General features: G+C 41.9%; 2 long non-coding RNA genes across 2 annotated transcripts; both read right to left on the bottom strand.

Annotated features, from left to right (window-relative positions):
* Positions 1 to 208: 208 nt before the first annotated feature.
* LOC121021902 (uncharacterized) lies at positions 209 to 2674 on the bottom strand. Its single transcript, XR_005786740.1, has 2 exons — positions 2591 to 2674; positions 209 to 1069 (listed from the first exon to the last, which is right to left on the bottom strand). It is a non-coding gene; the product is annotated as an uncharacterized LOC121021902 (long non-coding RNA).
* Positions 2675 to 2938: 264 nt separating this feature from the next.
* On the bottom strand, positions 2939 to 20067 carry LOC121021901 (uncharacterized). The gene is made up of 3 exons (XR_005786739.1): positions 20058 to 20067; positions 3254 to 3402; positions 2939 to 3055 (listed from the first exon to the last, which is right to left on the bottom strand). It is a non-coding gene; the product is annotated as an uncharacterized LOC121021901 (long non-coding RNA).
* Positions 20068 to 21338: the final 1271 nt, after the last annotated feature.

Genomic DNA, 21338 nt, shown 5'->3' with positions numbered 1-21338 from the left:
AAGCCTCAGGATATTGTGAGAGAAGTTTGAGGAGATGCAAAGCTGTAGTCAGGGTGATGACAGGGGTCCAGCAGGGGTGGCATCTGGCCAGCCCTGAATTGTAGGTTGGCCCAGGCTGAAGGCCAATGCAGCCACTCAGCTGATTTAGATCCTGTCTCCACTTTTAATCTCACTGAGGGATATGAACTTGGGCATACAGCATTTTCATAAGACCAAGTTAAATTCCCCATATCTCCAGGGCTTTTTTCCCCCACAAACCTTCAGGAAAATCCAGGGAGACAACAATCTTTTTAGATGATTACCTGCGTGCATTTTGGCAACACACTGACATATTGGATCCCACATAGCAGCTCCATGTGGACCTCACACTCTCTGCTCAGGCTGTGGCCAGGAATGACCTCCAACTGCATCTCACTGACCCCAACACCCTCCCCTCTGCACCCCCTCAAACTCTGCTTACTGTGCTCAACTTCCCTTCTATTCCCGTATGACTCAAGGTTCCCCTGTTTTTGCACTCGATCCTTCACTGGTGTTTCCATCATGGTGATCACAAAGTCTGCATCATTTAATGAATGTCCCTCTTTCACACAGGACACCTGATGCTCTAAAAGTTAGGGGTGCGCCTCATTCTTTACAGAACCCAAAACATTGTGTCTCCAACATACGCACCAGTACTGCTGATATGTCTGCTTTTGTGTAAAAAATCCTCTTTCATTTGACAAGAGAAACGTATAGCTCACCGTATTACAGGGACATGACACTGCCCATTGTGTGTATATCCTGAGAAACTTGAGATATGCTACAGTGTCCTCAGGCAGTTTGTAGTTGGATTGCTAAGGCTCACAGCCATCTCTACATCATTCCCACAAAGTCAATCATGAAGAAGATGAATATACTTTACCAGCCACTCATCCAGTTCATGTCATCTTAACAAATAGAGTATGTGGAGGAGCTGGTGGAGGAGGGGTAGTTGGCCCATAGCCCATGACTGGTGGTGAAGGGTGGTCCATGGGGTATAGCCTGCAAGGCGATCCTGGGAAGGACCAGGCCCTCTTGCATACAAAATAGCCTGTGGAAAATAAATGACAGGTATGTTCATAGGACAGAACAGAGCGCCAACACCAGCAAAAAGCAGAAACCCAAAGAAGCAGTGCTCATATCCTACTAGCTTCCCCACCACCAGGTTCCAAGAAGGCAGTATCAGCACCAAAATCTCTACCCATACTTTGGGCTCCACTTACAGCTTTGGGGTGGGGAATGGATGTGATTGGGATAAATTAGTGTCTCCACGTGTCTGGAGATGTAGAAACAGCAAGGGCCCTTTTTCTACAAGATTTATAGACTGAATACCAAATTTAAAAAGTAGAATATTCCAGATAGGAAGACATCTATGTCCAAGATCACCCTCCACCCTTCATCCCCCTCCACCACAAGGGGTGTTTATTGTGTATATGAAGAACTACAGAATGAGAAGGAATGACAATACCAGTGTCCACACATGGAATCATAGCCCTCATGGCTCAAAGCTCTGCCTCTAAGCCCCTGCCTGTGCCCAATCTACTTCTGTCCCGACAAGGGGGTCTCCTCCTCTCTGGAAGTGCTATCCATGGGCACAGAGACACATGGGGAGATGGGGATCCTGAGGAGCTGCAGAGGACCTGGGGAAGTGTGCTCTTAGAGAAACAGGTAACCTATACATGTTAGTTGGGTTCAGCTAATTTATTTTACTTCAGAGGTACTTCTCAGCTTAAGTGCAGTACACTTCGGAGGGTAATTGTGTCCTCTGGAAAAAGCTGAAATTCTAAAAGACAAAATTAACACAAATGCACTTTGATGTCTGGTGTAAGTTTCCATGTTTTAGCTGTACCTGTGACACAGGGCATGAGAGAACGTGCTCATGTGAACACAAGTGAAGGACACCGTGGGGACTTGCCACACAGGTAATTTTGGATATTTTCTCTTCACAACTGAAGTTCCAGTGCATGTTTTCTATCACAAATATGCCACCTCTTATATTTCAGATATTTGTGCCCAGGGCACACCTTAAGGGACTCTGGACAGCATGTTTACCAAAATGCTGATGGGTATGAAATTTACTTTGTCTAAGACCATTGTAAATGACACATACAAAAATATAAGTTGGAGTGAAGGCAATTCGCATTTTCAAGTTGTAAGGATACCCACAGACTTTTCTGAGCACATTAAAACCCTCAATAGAAGGAAACAGGAGAGGAAGAAACAGCAATGATTCCACATTGAGGAGATCCACAAAGAATGAGGCAAGGTAGGAGACTTCCAAGTGGAGTGTGGTGTCATCTTCCTTGATTTATTCCAGGAACACATTGGAAAAGCCCTATGATTCTCACCCTTAAGCACTCTTAGCTTGTAAAGTTACCACAAAGAGACACCAGATGGAAAACAGGGAAGCCTGTAGACTCGGGGGTAAAGGTTTTGCATTTGGAAAAAAAAAAAAAACACAGCAGACATACCATACACCATGCAAACCAGAGACAATGGCAGGAGAGTGTCCTGTACAGAAAGATGTGGCTGTCTGTAAAGACTTAGAACTGAAAATGGCCACAGCATTTACCTTGTGCTTCTCGGCAGTTTTGGCAGAGCCAGTGTCGATGTCACTGTTGGGTGTGACACCTGCTCCTGGAGCTGCATAAAGCCCTAGAAGGGATGGAGGTTTATTCTGATTTGAGTAGACTGGAGAGCAAAAAGAAAAACAAGAACTGCTCCCCTATTCTTCCAACAACTTAAACTCTTTGCCCCAGTTAGATCCCAAACCACATGCACAGGGTGTCCCACATGCCTCAGGTGATCCCCAAGAATAACTTGAAGAACCATCCCTTCTCCTAAAAGCCCTGACTCAGATGTATTCATCACTCATAGAACAGCTATGGATGGCTGTGGGCACAACTAGATGGACATACGTTACGTTGTGCCTCATGCCTCACAGATCCCAGCATGTGGACTGTGTACAGGGCATTTCTGCTGAAGCGCTATGTCTGCTTTTCTGCATACGGCCCCATTCCTTCTCCACAAGAGACGCCTGTAACAACACATGGTGGGGGAAATGATAAAGATGAGATCCTGAGAAATGAAGAATTTGGTAATGGCAGCAGACACATTCCCCTTGCATCACAATGGTCTGTGGTACCACCTCTGCACCTTGGCCAAAGACCTAACAGCAACAAAAATAAGGTAAGTATGTTTTACAAGTCAAGTCCTAGTGCTCAGATCATCTTACCAAGTGTTGCAGGCGGAGGGGTTTTGGGTGGCCCCAGGGCCACCAAGGTTCAGGAGGTGGATGTGCCTAATAGTCCATGGGGGTGGGGCGTTTCTAGGGTAGGGCATGCAGAATCGTCCAGTTAATGGAGGAGGTCTCCAGGATCCAGACTGCCTTGCAGAACAGAAGTGACAGCTACATCCATATTCCAGACAAAAGAACCAATACCAAAAGCAGCTGTAACCCAGAGAAGAAGGTGTCAGCAGCTGCCACCTTCTCTGCCACCAGGATCCAAGAGAGTAGCATCAGTACCTGAAAACTCTGTCCCTGCCACTGGATACCACCTACAGCTTGGGGTAGTAGATGCAAGAGGTTAACCTATTGCCACCACACATCACTGCCCATGTCTGCAGAAGTAAAATGGCAAGGGTCCTGTCCTAGAGGGTTAACAGAGGTAATTACAGACTAATGAAGTAGCACTCTCCAGTCAGACATCCATGTCCAAGTTCACCCTGCATCCCTCCTCTATGGCGACTCCAGATGCTCTGCTTTTGGTATATTAAGAACACAAAAGAATGAGTGGGAATAAATGGCTCATATTTTTCTCACGGAATCACAGCCACTCCTGGCAAAAAGTTCTGCAGCTGGACCCTCACTGTGCAGCCTCTGCTCCTCTCCCTGAGAAAGGAGTCTTCCCTCTTGGAGTAGAGGATTCCTGGAATCTTGCAGAGGAATGAGAGTCTTTTGTGAGGAACAAGTTATTGTGGTGAATGTCTACAAAGCTCAGATGTGTTCATCTTAATTCATAGGGAATTCTGACTTTAAGCATACTACAGGACACAGAGTCATTATGTGCAACAGAAAAAAAGAGGGAGAAAATCACACAACAGATTTCATGCAAGTGTTTTGGTATAAAACTCCTGGTATGTGTCATGAGACTGTATCAGCTCTAACAGTGACTGGGGACAAAACCAGAAATGGCTCATATAAACACAATTGAAAGACACAGTGTTCAAACTATTTTTACCTAAGGTATAGCTGGAAGGATTCCAGACAAGTCATTTACCAACGAAGACGGGAAGGTGATGAGAGATGACATTGACTTCATCTAGGACCACTCTAAATGGCACAGGGCACAAAATATAAAGTTGGAGTCATGATGTCGTTTTGCACTTTTGAATTTTAAACAATATGGCAGACTTTCTAACAGGTTAATCTCCTAGCCAGAATCAAGAAAGGAAGACACAGCAGTCACACTCTTCCCACAGAGGTCAGGTCTGGAAGGGGTCACCCAGGCCAGGAGAATTCTGTTTGGAGTGTGGGATCATCCTCCTCTCATTATTTCCTGAACCTCATGGACAAACCTTAAGGTACTCAGTCTCTAAGTGCTTTTGGCTTCTAAACTTACCACAGAAAGGTGACAGACTAAAAATTGAGAAGCCTGTGGGCTCCTGGGTTATGAGTGTGTGTTTGGAAAACAAAGAACAAACAGATATATCACACAACACGCAAAAAAAGACAAGGCCAGGAGAGCGTGCTGTACATAAAGATGAGGGTTTCCTCAAAGAGTTACAACTGAGAATGGCCCCGACATTTACCTTGTCTGTATTCTTGGTACAGTCAGAGCCGCTGTAACTCACAGAGGTTTCAGCAGTTTCTCGATCTACTAAAGACCCTAGAAGGGACAGAGGTTTATTCTGCTTTTAGAGGACTGTGCAGAAGGAAAACAATCCCTCATCTCATTCCTCAAATATCTTAAACTTTTCCCTACACTTGGGTCCCTGATCTGAGGCAGAGGGTATCCCACATGCCTCAGGTGACCCCAAAGGATATAGGGGAGAACCATCCCCTCACCTTGATAAAGGCCTCATGGTGCCTTTGTTCATGTTGTTTTGTAATTAATCAAATAACTGTAGACAGGTCAGGCACAACTAGCAATTTAGAATTCATCAGTAAAACAGAGGTTTCTCAGTATACATCATGGGAAATCATGATTTCATTACAGATCAAGAATAAATATGAGGATGCTTGGATTCAGCATCCGACTCCTGATTTTGGCTCAGGTCACGATCTCACAGCTTGTGAATTCAAGCCCAGCGTTGGGTTCCTCACTGACAGTGTGGAGCCTGCTTGGCATTCTGTCTCTGCCTCTCTCAAAAGAAATAAACTTAAAAAAAGAATAAAAATGAGAATACTGGTTTGGTGTATATCCTCAATGAATCCTCAAGAAGGGTGCATTTCTTCAGACTTCAGGCAAATTGACAATCTCTCAGCTTATCTACAAGCTGCCTTCCAGATGAGAGCAGTTAGTATATAACAAAAGAGTAATTTTACACTATTGAGAAAAGGAAAACTATGCGAAGTTAGCAGCAAAGCTACAGAGTTGCACTGATACCATCAGAGGACTAAGCTAAGCTCTATGGAACTTGAATTGAGGGATGTAGGGCTAAAGTTCCCAAAAACAAACAAAAATAAAGACCATTAAAACTAGTGAATAAATGACCTTCTCCTCAAATAAACTAAAGTCTTCACATTGAGTCCTGGTGGGAAGGATAAGGCCCATTTCCTGTCATCCTTTCCAGGCTCTTCAGACAGGGGAATGCTAGAGGAGGTGGGAGGGTCACAGAGGAGGGGCATGAGCTCCATCAGTCACAGGGACAAGTGCCTCACTGCCTGCGGCACCAGAGGAGAACACCCTTCTGTCACCACTTCATACCACCTGCTGACCTTTGTGCTTGTGACTTTCCAGACCACACAATGATCATGCACAGGAACAGGCTGCACAGCAGAAATTAGACTGTGGCACATCACAATGTGCTCCTTACCTCTCCTTGGAAGGTTCTGCGTCTCTGGTCTTGCAGCCATTGGTTTCTGTCTCGTGTATCCCTCAGGCAGCCTCTTTGCTTCCATCCTGTCCAGTCTTGGATACAGAAAAATAATGGACTTCTATAAGAGTTGCAACACCACGTCGTCTACTAGACAACAAACAGTGCAGGCGTCATCCCTGGAAACACCCATAAAAATGCAACTCAAATGACCACACCTGTATTTCAAGTAAGCGACATCCCTGCCCTGCTCCACCATCTCCCTGTCCCAGATCTGAGTCTTGATCTGGGGGAGAAAAAAACACATCCACCTTCAGTCAGAAGGTGGTGCCAGACTGTGCACCAAAGAAAGAGGAGGAAACAAGAAAACACTTACCTAGTTGTCCTGAGCATTCTTCTCATGAGCTGCGATCTGAAAAAGCCAACAACGAAAAGCCCGTGGTTAGGGATTCCAAGAGCCACTAGACTCACCCGCATGAGGTGCTAAGGGTTCAGTATGTCAGGCAGAACTCAGATTACCTGGTATCTAAAGGTGAGTTCTGCCTGCTGCAGCTGTTCTCGTGTTTGTTCAATGTGTCGCCTGTGAGTTACAATTGCTCTTGTCAGATAAAGCCCAATATTGGGTATGATTTTAAATAATCTGCCCACGTTCCCAACAACCTCATATCTGTCCTCTGATACAATTTATTCTTACACATGAAACACTTTTCACATGATTATCAATGTACAGTAGGATCAAAGCTATTGTTACATCCTTTCCTTACTCATTATTCCATGCCCGTAGGGTTCAGAGTTCATAGAATTCCTTCCCATTTTCAATCTTTCCCTAACTCATCATGTGACAAGTGTCTTTTAGCATAAATCTCTATTCTTCTATAACTTATATCCTCACCATGTTTCCCAGGCTTGCAAAGATTAGGGCCATTAAATGGCACTACCATGTTTATGGATATGATTCATTGTACGACACACTGTTTTCCTACAGATTATGACAATTGACACCACGTCTGAGAATGTTAGCATAGACAGGGTTTCCATACAGTCTGGCCACTACTTGAGATCCGCAAATGTTTAGACACTTAATTGTTTTGTTCTTTCTAAAATTTAACTTTTTTATCTGTTAATACTCCATGCGTATGTTGACTTTAAACATTGAAAAAAAGATTTTAAAAAATGAACAGAGGTTTCACGAGCTGCTGGTAATTAGTAGCTGAACTCACTTGTACTTGTTTATTTCTTCTGTAGCTATTTTATTTTTTTTAATGTTTATTTATTTTTGAGACAGAGAGAGAGAGTGAGCACACGCATGAGCGGAGGAGGGACAGAGATAGACGTAACAGAATCCGAAACAGGCTCCAGGCTCTGACCTGTCAGCACAGAGCCTGACGCAGGGCTCGAACTCATAGACTGTAAAATTATGACCTGAGCTGAAGTTGGACACTTAAACAACTGAGCCACCCAGGCGCCCCTTCTGTAGCTATTTTCAAATTTTACCTGCAGCTGCCATCTGATTCTTCTTTGCTGCCAGTTCACAGTGTCATTTTCAGCTTCCTAAGTTGGGAAAGATACATACACAGTCAAGGCCAAGGTCCAGAAGTTCCCCCCTTTTTACCTCCCAGCACTCTTGAAGGCCTATGCAAATATTCCTTCCCCCACCTCTTCCATAAATGCACAGACTGACAACACAATCCGAGAAATGAAGTGAACATCCCATTTAAGTTAAAGAAAATTCAACTTCTGTCTGCTGTAATGTCTCTGCTATTGGAACTGTCTTTCTAGTTCTCTGTTTCCTCTCCTTTATCATAAAGTCATCAAATAACATTGAACTTTCTGCCTTCCCAGAGTTGGTCTTTTTTTTGAGATGGTGAAGACTCATTTCATCAGTGAGTGAAAAACCATGTCTGACCAACTGTACCCATTAGGATGCAGCAAGGGATCATCACTAGCCTTACACCTCCATGGGCAGCCCTGGTTTTCAGTCCAAAAGTTGTACCATGGCACAATCACCTGAAAGACGACCTTCTAGAATATGGTTGCCCTAACATTGCAGCTCACTCACAGACATCGCTAGAGTTCAGGACTGCAACCCCTGCCTCCACCTTCAAAAGGCCAATCTTATAACAACAACATCTCCTGGAGTACAACCTGATATGAACTGTCACACAGTCTGGGTTTACTTCCAGGAAACATATTTCAGATGGAAAACTCTCAACTTCATGGAGCCAAATCTACTTTAACAAGACTGGTTCCATTGATAGTGAAGCCAGAAAAGGGCAATGCTTGGCAAGGCTGGGTCGCTGTGTTGCCCTCAGACTATTTTCTTTGTGGTGTTGATTGAGATGGTTTCAACTTGACACTTGATGTACTCAAGAATCACATGCAAAATTGAAAATCTCTTAGAAAATAACACAAAAGCAGTAGACAGAGAAAGGCACATGCATTTCCTTCTGGTCTCTCATGCAGTCCTTCAGCAAATGCTTTCTGGAGTGGTTGTAATGCAATGGCTCTGTTGTAAGGGGAATATAGAGAGGTGGTCAGGGTGCTGTACCTACTCACAGAAAGAGCTTATGAATTAACAAAAACAAGATGCCAGTGATAGCAAGCCCTAAACCCACCTGTGGGAAGAACTAACATAAAGGTGAGTCTCCAGGCAAGAGAAGGAAGACTTCACTTTCCAACATGAGTGAGGGACTCTAAAGTCTCCCATCTCCTCCTGAGAACAAAAGGAAATACTGTACAAAGGAATAAGCATGTGACTGAATGCACCAAATATCTAACAACCCCATGAAGACATATAAGACCAAGATGGAGAAGAAGGAAGCCCAGGACAAAGCCAGCCTGGCAGTTGGACCCAAACTCCCTAGGACTCATCATTGATGTGTGTGTGGGGGGGCATATATTTGAACAGCAAAGAAGCTGAACAACTTTATGGGCATAGACTTAGAAGTAAACAAGTGTAGTTCAGGAGCGTCCAGCAAAGATGAGCCCTAGTGAAGTTGCGGGCTTTGGGCAAGACTCAGAAGAGTTACACTTAAAAATCAGGGGACAGGAAACAACTTGACTTTCTTAGGGATTGAGCCTGCAGTGAACAGTCTCACTGGCAGAATGGATGCAGGGATCCAGTACTTCTGGTACCCCTACCCACTTTCCAGAAAGCAACTTCCATTGTTTCTGCAGCAAGAGAATTCAGTTTTTTCCCCACACATTTTTGACCCATGTCTGGTCCTGAACAAAAATGACCTAATTGCTGGGTGACAAAACAGTGTGATGCAATTGAAACCTATAGGACAGTGTAGGTGGATCCATAGTGGATCCAGGTATTAACGTTATTAATGATGGTACCTTCCCTCTTCCACCCCAAATACATGACACAATGTGTGACAAGCACTTAGGACAGAAAGGAAAATGAAGGTTACATTACAGAAAGCAAGGTAGGAAGGGAAGGCACAATTCTACCGAATGCATTGGGCAAAAATACTCTGGACCCAGTTCCAATACAAATATAATTATCTCTACTGGCTGCTACATTCTCCCATAATATGCAGTCCTTGTGACAGTTCTCACATGACCATCTTACTTTTCAAAAATTTTTTTTAACGTTTATTCATTTTTTGATAGAGACAGAGTGCAAGTTGGGGAAGGGCAGAGGGAGATATAGAATCCAAAGCAAGTCCAGGCTCTGAACTGTCAGCACAGAGCCTGATGCAGGGCTCGAACTCATGGATCATGAGATCATGACCTGAGCCGAAGTCAGATCTTCAACTGACTGAGCCACCTAGGCGTCCCCATCTTACTTTTTTTGTAGGAACTTTTCTTTGTTCATAGAATTCTTCCAGGTTATGTGCTTTCTCCTTCAGCTGTTTGACTTTTGTTTCCTTTGTGTTTTTCACAGGCCTCAATGCATTACACTTGTCTTCCAGGGCCTTTTTATTTTCTGGAAAAAAAAAAAAAAGGTGTTTTCTTGATAAACGTGCACATGACCTGAATCTTGATTTTGGTGAGACAGAAAAAAGGCAAGAATCATGAAGGCATGAAAGTATTCTTTCCCTTACCAATGCCAAGTCATTGCCATCATATGGGGATTTCTCCCCAACAGAAAATATACCTTCTAGCTGATAGTTATTGGACCTCAAGTCTCTTAGCTCTACATCCTCGAATTCAACATTTGCATCTTGTGGTTAAGGCAGGTATGAGTAAAGACTTTCACGGAAAACTGATCACACAACAATTTGTACCTCACACAGCAAGATCGTGCATTGCAATGAGCAAACACCTTGAGGCATGAATATAACTAGAAGACAAAGATGGTGGAAAATAGTTCATGCCTAACAACTCATAAATGGCTTTCTTAGTGGTATACATATGTATGTATGTATGTATGTATGTATGTATGCATGTTTATCCTCCCATTCACGTTGAAAACTCACTATTCAGCCTTCAGAGAGAAAGAGACTAAATCATATGACTTCACTCATAGCAAGAGTTTAAGAGACAAAACAGCACCACTCCAGGGACTACCCAAAATGACAAAATGGAAAAATTCCCCTCAGAAAAACGTCCAGGAAATAACAACAGCTAGTGAACTGATCAAAAATGATTTAAACAATATAACAGAAAGTGAATTTAGAAAAATAGTCATAAAATTAATCGCTGGGCTTGAAAACAGTATAAAGGACAGCAGAGAATCTCTTGCTACAGAGATCAAGGGACTAAGGAACAGCCAGGAGGAGCTAAAAAATGCTATCAATGAGCTGCAAAGTAAAATGGAGACAACTACAGTTCGGATTGAAGATGCAGAGGAGAGAATAGGTGAACTATAAGATAAAATTTTGGAAAAAGAAGGTGAGAAAAAGGGAGATAACAAAAATCCAGGAGTATGAGAGGAAAATTAGAGAACTAAGTGATGCGCTAAAGATAAATAATATACGCATAACTGGTACTCCAGAGGAGGAAGAGAGAGGGAAATGTGCTGAAGGTGTACTTGAATAAATAATATCTGAGAACTTCCCGGATCTGGGGAAGGAAAAAGGCATTGAAATCCAAGAGGCACAGAGAACTCCCTTCAGACGTAACTTGAATCGATCTTCTGCACGACATATCATAGTGAAACTGGCAAAATACAAGGATAAAGGGAAACTTCTGAAAGCAGCTAGAGGTAAACGTGCTCTAACATATAAAGGGAGACCTATAAGACTCGTGACTGATCTCTCTACTGAAACTTGGCAGGCTAGAAAGGAATGGCAGGAGATCTTCAATGTGATGAACAGAAAAAATATGCAGCTGAGAATCCTTTATCCAACAAGTCTGTCATTTAGAATAGAAGGAGAGATGAAGGTCTTCCCAAACAAACAAAAACTAAAGGAATTTGTCACCATTAAACCAGCCCTGCAAGAGATCCTAAGGGGGATCCTTTGAGACAAAGTACCAGAAACATCGCTACAAGCATGAAACCTATGGACATCACAATGACTCTAAACCCATATCTTTCTATAATAACACTGAATGTAAATGGACTAAATGTGCCAACCAAAAGACATATGGTATCAGAATGGATAAAAAAACAATACTCATCTATATGCTGTCTACAAGAGACTCATTTTAGTCCTGAGGAAACCTTCAGATTGAGAGTGAGGGGATGGAGAACTATTTATCATGCCACTGGGAGTCAAAAGAAAGCTGGAGTAGCCATACTTATATCAGACAAACTAGACTTTAAATTAAAGGCTGTAACAAGAGAGGAAGAAGGGCATTATATAATAATCACAGGGTATATCCATCAGGAAGAGCTAACAATATAAATGTCTATGCGCCGAATACCGGAGCCCCCAAATATATAAAACAATTACAAACATAAGCAACCTTATTGATAAAAATGTGGTAATTGCAGGGGACTTTAACACTCCACTTACAGAAATGGATAGATCATCTAGACAGTCAATAAAGAAACAAGGGCCCTGAATGATACATTGCATCAGATGGACTTGACAGATATATTTAGAACTCTGAATCCCAAAGCAACAGAATATACTTCCTTCTCGAGTGCACATGGAACCTTCTCCAACATAGATCACATACTGGGTCACAAAACAGCCCTTCATAGGTATACAAGAATTGAAATCATACCATGCATACTTTCAGACCACAATGCTATCAAGCTTGAAATCAACCACAGGAAAACGTCTGGAAAACCTCCAAAAGCACGGAGGTTAAAGAACACCCTAGTAAAGAATGAATGGGTCAACCAGGCAATTAGAGAAGAAATTAAAAAAATATATATGGAAACAAATGAAAATGAAAATTCAACATTCCAAATTCTTTGGGATGCAGCAAGGGCAGTCCTGAGAGGAAAATACATTGCAATCCAGGCCTATCTCAAGAAACAAGAAAAATCCCAAATACAAAATAGGGCAGTACACCTAGAGGCAATAGAAGCAGAACAGCAAAGGCAGTGTAAATCCAGGAGAAGAAGAGAAATAATAAAGATCAGAGCAGAAATAAACAATATTGAATCTGAAAAAACTGTAGAGCAGATCAATGAAACAAAAAGTTGGTTTTTTTTAAAAATAAACAAAATTGATAAATTTCTAGCCAGGGTTTTCAAAAAGAAAAGGGAGATGACCCAAATAGATAAAATCATGAATGAAAATGGAATTATGACAACCAATCCCTCAGAGATACAAACAATTATCATGGAATACTATGAAAAATTATATGCCAACAAATTGGACAACCTGGAAGCAATGGACAAATTCCTAAACACCCACACGCCCCCAAAACTCAATCAGGAGGAGATAGAAAGCTTGAACAGGCCCATAACCAGTGAAGAAATTGAATCAGTCATCAAAAATCTCCCAACAAATGAGTCCAGGACCAGATGGCTTCCCAGGGGAATTCTACCAGACGTTTAAAGCAGAGATACTACTTATCCTTCTCAAGCTATTCCAAAAAATGGAAAGGGAAGGAAAACTTCCAGACTCATTCAATGAAGCCAGTATTACTTTGATTCCTACACCAGACAGAGACCCACTAAAAAAAGAGAACTACAGGCCAATATCCCTGATGAATATGGGTGCAAAAATTCTAAATAAGATACTAGCAACTCAAATTCAACAGCATATAAAAAGAATTATTCACCATAATCAAGTGGGATTCATTCTTGGGATGCAGGGCTGGTTCAACATTCGCAAATCAATCAATGTGATACATCACATTAATAAAAGAAAAGATAAGAACCATATGATCCTGTCAATGCAGAAAAGGCCTCTGACAAAATTCAGCAAGCTTTCTTAATAAAAACTCGAGAAATTTGGGATAGAAGGAACATACTTAAAGATCATAAAAGCCATTTATGAAAAGCCCACAGCTAACATCATCCTCAATGGGGAAAAACTAAGAGGTTTTTCCCTGAGATCAGGAACACGACAGGGATGTCCACTTTTACCGCTGTTGTTTAACATAGTGTTTGAAGTTCTAGCATCAGCAATCAGACAACAAAAGGAAATCAAAGTCATCAAAATTGGCAAAGATGAATTTAAGCTTTCACTTTTTGCAGATGACATGATACTATACGTGCAATATGCGATAGACTCCACCAAAAGTCTGCTAGAACTGACACATGAATTTAGCAAAGTTGCAGGATACAAAATCAATGTACAGGAATCAGTTGCATTCTCATACACTAATAATGAAGCAACAGAAAGACAAATAAAGAAACTGATCCCATTCACAATTGCGCCAAGAAGCATAAAATACCTAGGAAGACATACAACATCTGTATGCTGAAAACTATAGAAAGCTTATGAAAGAAATTGAAGAAGATATAAAGAAATGGAAAAACATTCCTTGCTCATTGATTGGAAGTATAAATATTGTCAAAATGTCAATACTACCCAAAGCTATCTACACATTCAATGCAATCCCAATCAAAATTGCACCAGCATTTTTCTCGAAACTAGAACAAGCAATTCTAAAATTCATATGGAACCACAAAAGGCCCCGAATAGCCAAAGTAATTTTGAAGAAGAAGACCAAAGCGGGAGGCATCACAATCCCAGACTTTAGCCTCTACTACAAAGCTGTCATCATCAAGACAGCATGGTATTGGCACAAAAACAGACACATAGACCAATGGAATAGAATAGAAACCCCAGAACTAGACCCACAAATGTATGGCCAACTCATCTTTGACAAAGCAGGAAAGAACATGCAATGGAAAAAAGACAGTCTCTTTAACAAATGGTGCTGGGAGAACTGGACAGCAACATGCAGAAGATTGAAACTAGACCACTTTCTCACACCATTCACAAAAATAAACTCAAAATGGATAAAGGACCTGAATGTGAGGCAGGAAACCATCAAAACCCTAGAGGAGAAATCAGGAAAAGACCTCTCTGACCTCAGCTGTAGCAATCTCTTACTTGACACATCCCCAAAGGCAAGGGAATTAAAAGCAAAAATGAACTATTGGGACCTCATGAAGAGAAAAAGCTTCTGCACAGCAAAGGAAACAACCAACAAAACTAAATGGCAACCAACGGAATGGGAAAAGATATTTGCAAATGACATATCGTTCAAAGGGCTAGTGTCCAAAATCTATAAAGAGCTCACCAAACTCCACACCCGAAAAACAAATAACCCAGTGAAGAAATGAGCAGAAAACATGAATAGACACTTCTATAAAGAAGACATCTGGGTGGCCAACAGGCACATGAAAAGATCCTCAACGTCGCTCCTCATCAGGGAAATACAAATCAAAACCACACTCAGATATCACCTCACGCCAGTCAGAGTGGCCAAAATGAACAAATCAGGAGACTATAGATGCTGGAGAGGATGTGGAGAAACGGGAACCCTCTTGCACTGTTGGTGGGAATGCAAATTGGTGCAGCCACTCTGGAAAACAGTGTGGAGGTTCCTCAGAAAATTAAAAATAGACCTACCTTATGATCCAGCAATAGCACTGCTAGGAATTTACCCAAGGGATACAGGAGTGCTAATGCATAGGGGCACTTGTACCCCAATGTTTATAGCAGCACTCTCAACAATAGCCAAATTGTGGAAAGAGCCTTAATGTCCATCAACTAATGAATGGATAAAGAAATTGTGGTTTATATACACAATGGAGTACTACGTGGCAATGAGAAAGAATGAAATATGGCTCTTTGTAGCAACATGGATGGAACTGGAGAGTGTGATGCTAAGTGAAATAAGCTATACAGAGAAAGACAGATACCATATGGTTTCACTCTTATGTGACTCCTGAGAAACTTAACAGAAACCCATGAGGGAGGGGAAGAAAAAAAAGAGGTTAGAGTGGGAGAGAGCCAAAGCATACGACACTCTTAAAAACTGAGAACAAACTGAGGGTTGATGGGGTGTGGGAGGGAAGGGAGAGTGGGTGATGGGTATTGAGGAGGGCACCTTTTGGGATGAGCACTGGGTGTTGTTTGGAAACCAATTTGACAATAAACTTCATGTATTGAAAACAGAAGAGACAAAACAGATGAACATAATGGAAGGGAAACAAAAATAATATAAAAACAGGGAGGGTACAAAACAGAAGCACACACAAATATGGAGAATAAATAGAGGGTTACTGGAGGGTTTGTGGGAGGGGGGATGGGCTAAATGGGTAAGGGACACAAAGGAATCTGCTCATGAAATAATTATTGCAGTATATGGTAACTGATTTGAATGTAAATTGTAAATAATAAAAACTAAAATTAAAAAAAAAGGATGAATGGCTGAACCAAGAAGTTAAAGAGAAAATTAAAAAGTACATGGAAGCCAATGAAATTGATACCACCACAGCCCAAAACCTCTGGGATGCAGCAAAGGTAGTCACAAGAAGAAGTTTATAGCAATCCAGGCCTTCCTAAAGAGGGAAGAAATGTCTCAGATACACAACCTAACCTTATACCTTAAAGAGATGGAAAAAATATCATCATCAATAAATACCAAATCCAGCAGGAGACAAGAAATGATAAAGATTATAGCAAAAATCAATGCTATCGAAACTGAAAACAAAAATAAAAACAAACAACGATAACCCCCCCACACACACACACACCAAAACAGTGGAAGAGATCAATGTAACCAGAAGCTGGTTATTTGAAATAGTTAATAAAATTGTTAAACCACCAGCCAGTTGGATCAAAAAGAATAAGGAAAGGACCCAAATAAATAAAATCAAGAATGAACGAGGAGAGATCACAACCAACAAAGCAGAAATACAAACAATAATAAGAGAATATTATAAGCAATTATATACCAATAAAATGGGCAATCTGGAAAAAATGGAAAAATTCCTAGAAATATATAAACTATGAAAACTGAATGAGGAAGAAATAGAAAATTTGAACAGACCCATAACCAGTAAAGAATTGAATTAATAATCAAAAATCTCCCAAAAAACAAGAGCCCAGGGCCAGATGGCTCTCCAGGGGAATTATACCAAACATTTAAGGAAGAGTTAACACCTATTCTCTTGAAGCTGTCCCAAAAATAGAAATGGAAGGAAAACTTCCAAAGTCTTCTTATGAATCAGAATTACCTGGATTCCAAAACCAGACAAATATCCACTAAGAAAGAGATGTATAGACAAATTTTCATGATGAACATGGATGCAAAACTCTTCCACAAGATATTAGCCAACCAGATCCAACAATACGTTTAAACTTTATTCACCACGACCAAGAGGGACTTATACCTGGAATGCAAGGCTGGATCCATATCCACAAAATAATCAATGGGATTAATCACATCAATAAAAGAAAGGACAAGAACCACATGATGCACTCAATAGATGCATCGAAAGCATTTGACAAAATACAGCATCCTTTCCTGATAAAAGGATTCCAACAAAAAAAAACTACTAGAAATGATCCATGAATTCAGCAAAGTGGCAGGATATAAAATCAATGCACAGAAATTAGTTGCATTCTTGTACACAAACAATGAAGCAGCAGAAAGAGAAATCAGGGAATCGATACCATTTTCAATTGCACCAAAACCCATAAAATACCTAGGAATAAATCTAACCAAAGAGGTGAAAAATCTATACACTTAAATCTATGGAAAGATTATGAAAGAAATTGAAGATGACAAACACACAAAAACGAAAAACATTCCATGCTCCTGGATAGGAAGAACAAATATTGTTAAAATGTCAATAGTACCCAAAGCAATCTACATATTCAATGCAATACCTATCGAAATAACACCAACATTCTTCACAGAGCTACAACAAACAATCATCCAATTTGTATGGAACCAGAAAGACCCTGAATAGCCAAAGCAATCTTGAACAAGAAAACCTAAGTAGGAGGTATCACAATCCTGAACTTTAAGCTGTATTACAAAGCTGTAATCATCAAGACAGTACGGTACTGGCATAAGAACAGACACTCAGATCAATGACAGAGAATAGGAACACAGAATTGGACCCACAGATGTATGGCCAACTAATCTTTGACAAAAAGAAAGAATATCCAATGTAATAAAGACAGTCTCCTCAGCAAGTGAGCTGGGAAAACTGGACAGTGATATGCAGAAAAATGATCCTGGACCACTTTCTCACAAAAAAAGCACTCAAAACGGATGAAAAACCTAAATGTAAGATAGGAAGCCATCAAAATCCTCAAGGAGAAAGCAGGCAAAAACCTCTTAATGTTGGCCTCCACAACTTCTTACACAACATGTCTCCAGAGGCAAGGGAAACAAAAGCAAAAATGAACTATTAGGACCTCATCAAAATAAAAAGTCTTCTGCACAGAGAAGGAAACAATCAGCAAAACTAAAGGGCAACAAACAGATTGGGAGAAGATATTTGCAAAAGACATATGAGATAAAGGATTAGTATTCAAAATCTATAAAGAACATATCGAACTCAACACCCAAAAAACAAGTAATCCAGTGAAGAAATGGGCAAAAACATGAGCAACCACTCCTCCAAGGAAGACATCCAGATGACCAACCGACACATGAAAAACTGCTCAACATCACTCATCATTAGGGAAATACAAATCAAAACCACAATGAAACAGCCCCTCACTCCTGTGAGAATGGCTAACGTTAACAACTCAGGCAACAACAGATGTTGTCGAGGAAATGGAGAAAGAGGAACTCTTGCAGTGCTGGTGGGAATGCAAACTGGTGCAGCCACTCTGGAAAACAGTATGTAGGTTCCTCAAAAAATGAAAAAGAGGACTATCCTACAACCCAGCATATGCACTACTAGGTATTAATCCAAGGGAAACAGATATGCTCTTTCGAAGGGACACGTGAACCCCAAAGTTTATACCAATACTACCAACAATAGCTAAAGTATAGAAAAAGCCCAAATATCCATCGATGGATGAATGGATAAAGATGTGGTACATACACATACATACATATATATACATATATACATACATATATACATAGTATATATATGTAGTATATATACATATATGTACGTATATAGTACATATGTATATGTATATATGTGTATGTATATATGTATATATAAATAAATATATATATATATACATATATGTATATATACATACACAATGGAGTATTAGCCATTAAAAGAATAAAATCTTGCCATTAGAAACTATGTGATTGGAGAGTCTCCTGGGACCTAACCGTCACCATAACCCTAACCATAATTCTCACCCTACACCTAACCTTATCTACCACACTAACTCTAAACCAGATCCACAGCTGCGCATGTGCCCTACTTCAGCCTTACATGGAATTCACAACACTGGTGTCGCTTTGGCCTTGGCGACTTCCCTGTACAGAACCCTGATCCTAGCTAAGTGTCTATGCCCAGGGGGACTCAATTCCAAAGTAACCCAACCATAAACCTCAACCTACACCTAACCCTATCTCTAACCTGAACACTACACTTGACCTGCACCCTCACATGGGCACTCAATTCAGCCCTCCAGTGAGATTATGAGACTGGAGTCTCTACGGCCATAGTGACATCTCTGAAAGGAACCCTAACCCTAGCTAAGGCTCTGTCCCCATTGGGACCCAATTCCAAAGTCTGACAACAGCTCACACACAGGTTCAGGAATTGGTGCAGAAATAGTTGGCATGGAACGTGGAACATCACCATGTCATTTCCAAAGTGCGACTGCAACTGCACGAGAGGATTCTTTAGGCCTACCAAAGGGTGGTCCATACATTTGTTTGGCCTTGGAACCCAACTACTAAGACTGACGGGCACCCTCCCTTGTGTACTACACTCACCTCTTTGGGTTAACAACTGCTCTGTTTGGAGTCAGTGCCTGGAGACTAGTGGGACCTAACCCTAATCCTAACAGTAACCCTAATCATAAACATCACCCTACACTGAAACCGATCTATCTCACTAAGTCTACACCAGACCGACAGCCAGGCATGTGTCCTCACTTCAGCCCTCCATGTAATTCACAAGACTGGTGTCGCTAAGGCCCTGGTGACGTCCATGGACCAAACCCTAACCCTAACTAAGTCTCTCTTCCCATGGGGAACCAAATCCAAAGTCTGACAACAGCATGCACAAAGGTACAAAAATAGGTACAGAATTACTTGGCATGGAAGGTGGATCATCACCATGTTATTTCCAAAGCGTGATTGCAGCTGCACGACAGGATTCCTGAGGCCTATTCAAAGGGTGGCCCATATGTCTCTCAGTGTTTGGAACCTAAGGACTGATACTGACTGGCACCCTCCCTTGTGTACTCCACTCAGCACTTTGGGGATACAACAATTGTGCTGTGGGGTCAGTGTCTGGAGCCTCCTGGGACCTAACCCTAATTGTAACCTAACCATAACCCTCACAATACAACTAACCCTATCTATCACACTAACTCTAAACCAGATCCATAGACGTGCATGTTCCTAATTTCAGCCCTCCATGGAGTTCACAACACTGGTGTTGCTTTGTCCATGGCGAAGTCCCAGGACTGAACCATAGCCCCAGATAAGGATCTATACCATGGGAACCCAAAGCCAAATTTGACAAGAGCACACACACTGGTTAGAGAATCGGTGCAGAGATACCCAGCATGGAACGTGGAACATCACCATGTCACTTCCAAAGCACAAGTGCAGTTGCACGAGAGGATTCCTGAGGCCTATGGGATGGGTGGCACATACATTTGTCTGGCCTTGGACCCAAAGACTAATCCTGACTGGCATCCTCCCTTGTGCACTCTACTCAGCCCTTTGTGGAGACAACTACACTCTTGTGCCTTCAGTGCCTGAAGCCTTCTGGGACCTAATCGTAACCCTAACCATACCACTAACCATAACCCTCACCCTACACCTAACACTATATCTAACCCAACCCTGCACATGACCCGCACCCTCTCATGGGCCCTCAATTCAGCCCTTGAGGAAGATCATGAAACTAGAGTTGCTTCGGCCCTGGTGACTTCCCTGGACCAAACCCTTACCCTAGCTAAGGCTCTCTCCCTGTGGGTACCCAATTCTAAATCTGACAACAGCACAGACACAGGTTTGAGAATCGGTGCAGAAATACTAGGCATGAAATGTTGAACATCACCATGTCATTTCCAAAGCACGACTGCACCTGCAAGAGAGGATTCCTGAGGTCTACCAGAAGGGCGTCCCATACATTAGTCTGGTCTTAGAACCCAAAGACTAATCCTGACAGGCACCCTACTGTGTATACTCCACTCAGCTCTTTGGGGAGACATCTGCTCTGCTGTGGGGTCAGTGTCTGGAGCCTTCTGGGTCTTAACCCTATTACTAACCATAACCCTAACAATAACCCTCACCCTATACCTAACCATATCTCTAACACAAACCCTACACTTGATCTGCCCCCTCACATGGGCCCTATATTCAGCCCTGAGGGAGATCACAAAACTGGATTCGCTTCACCTTGATGACTTCCCTGGCCCGAAACCTAATGCTAGCTAACGCTCTCTCCCCGTGGGGATGCAATTCCAAAGTCTGACAACCGCACACACTCGGGTTCGAGAATCAGTGCAGAAATACTTGGCATGCAATGTGGAACATCACCATGTTATTCCAAAGCACGACTGCAGCTGCATGAGAAAATTCCTGAGTCCTACACAAAGGGTGACACATACATCTGTCGGGCCTTGGAACTCAAAAGCAGATCCTGACCAGCAACCTCCTTGTGTACTCTACTCCGCCCTTCGGGTTAACAACTGTTCTGCTGTGGGATCAGTGCCTGGAGTCTCCAGGGACCTAACCCTAATCCTAACCTTAGTCCTAACCATAACCCTCACCCTACACCTAACCCTATCTAT

Source organism: Herpailurus yagouaroundi, unplaced genomic scaffold (genome assembly GCF_014898765.1).
Source record: "Herpailurus yagouaroundi ecotype Mexico unplaced genomic scaffold, PumYag 353, whole genome shotgun sequence".
Classification (NCBI taxonomy): Eukaryota; Metazoa; Chordata; class Mammalia; order Carnivora; family Felidae; genus Herpailurus; species Herpailurus yagouaroundi.
This window is presented reverse-complemented; position numbering and strand designations above follow the sequence as displayed.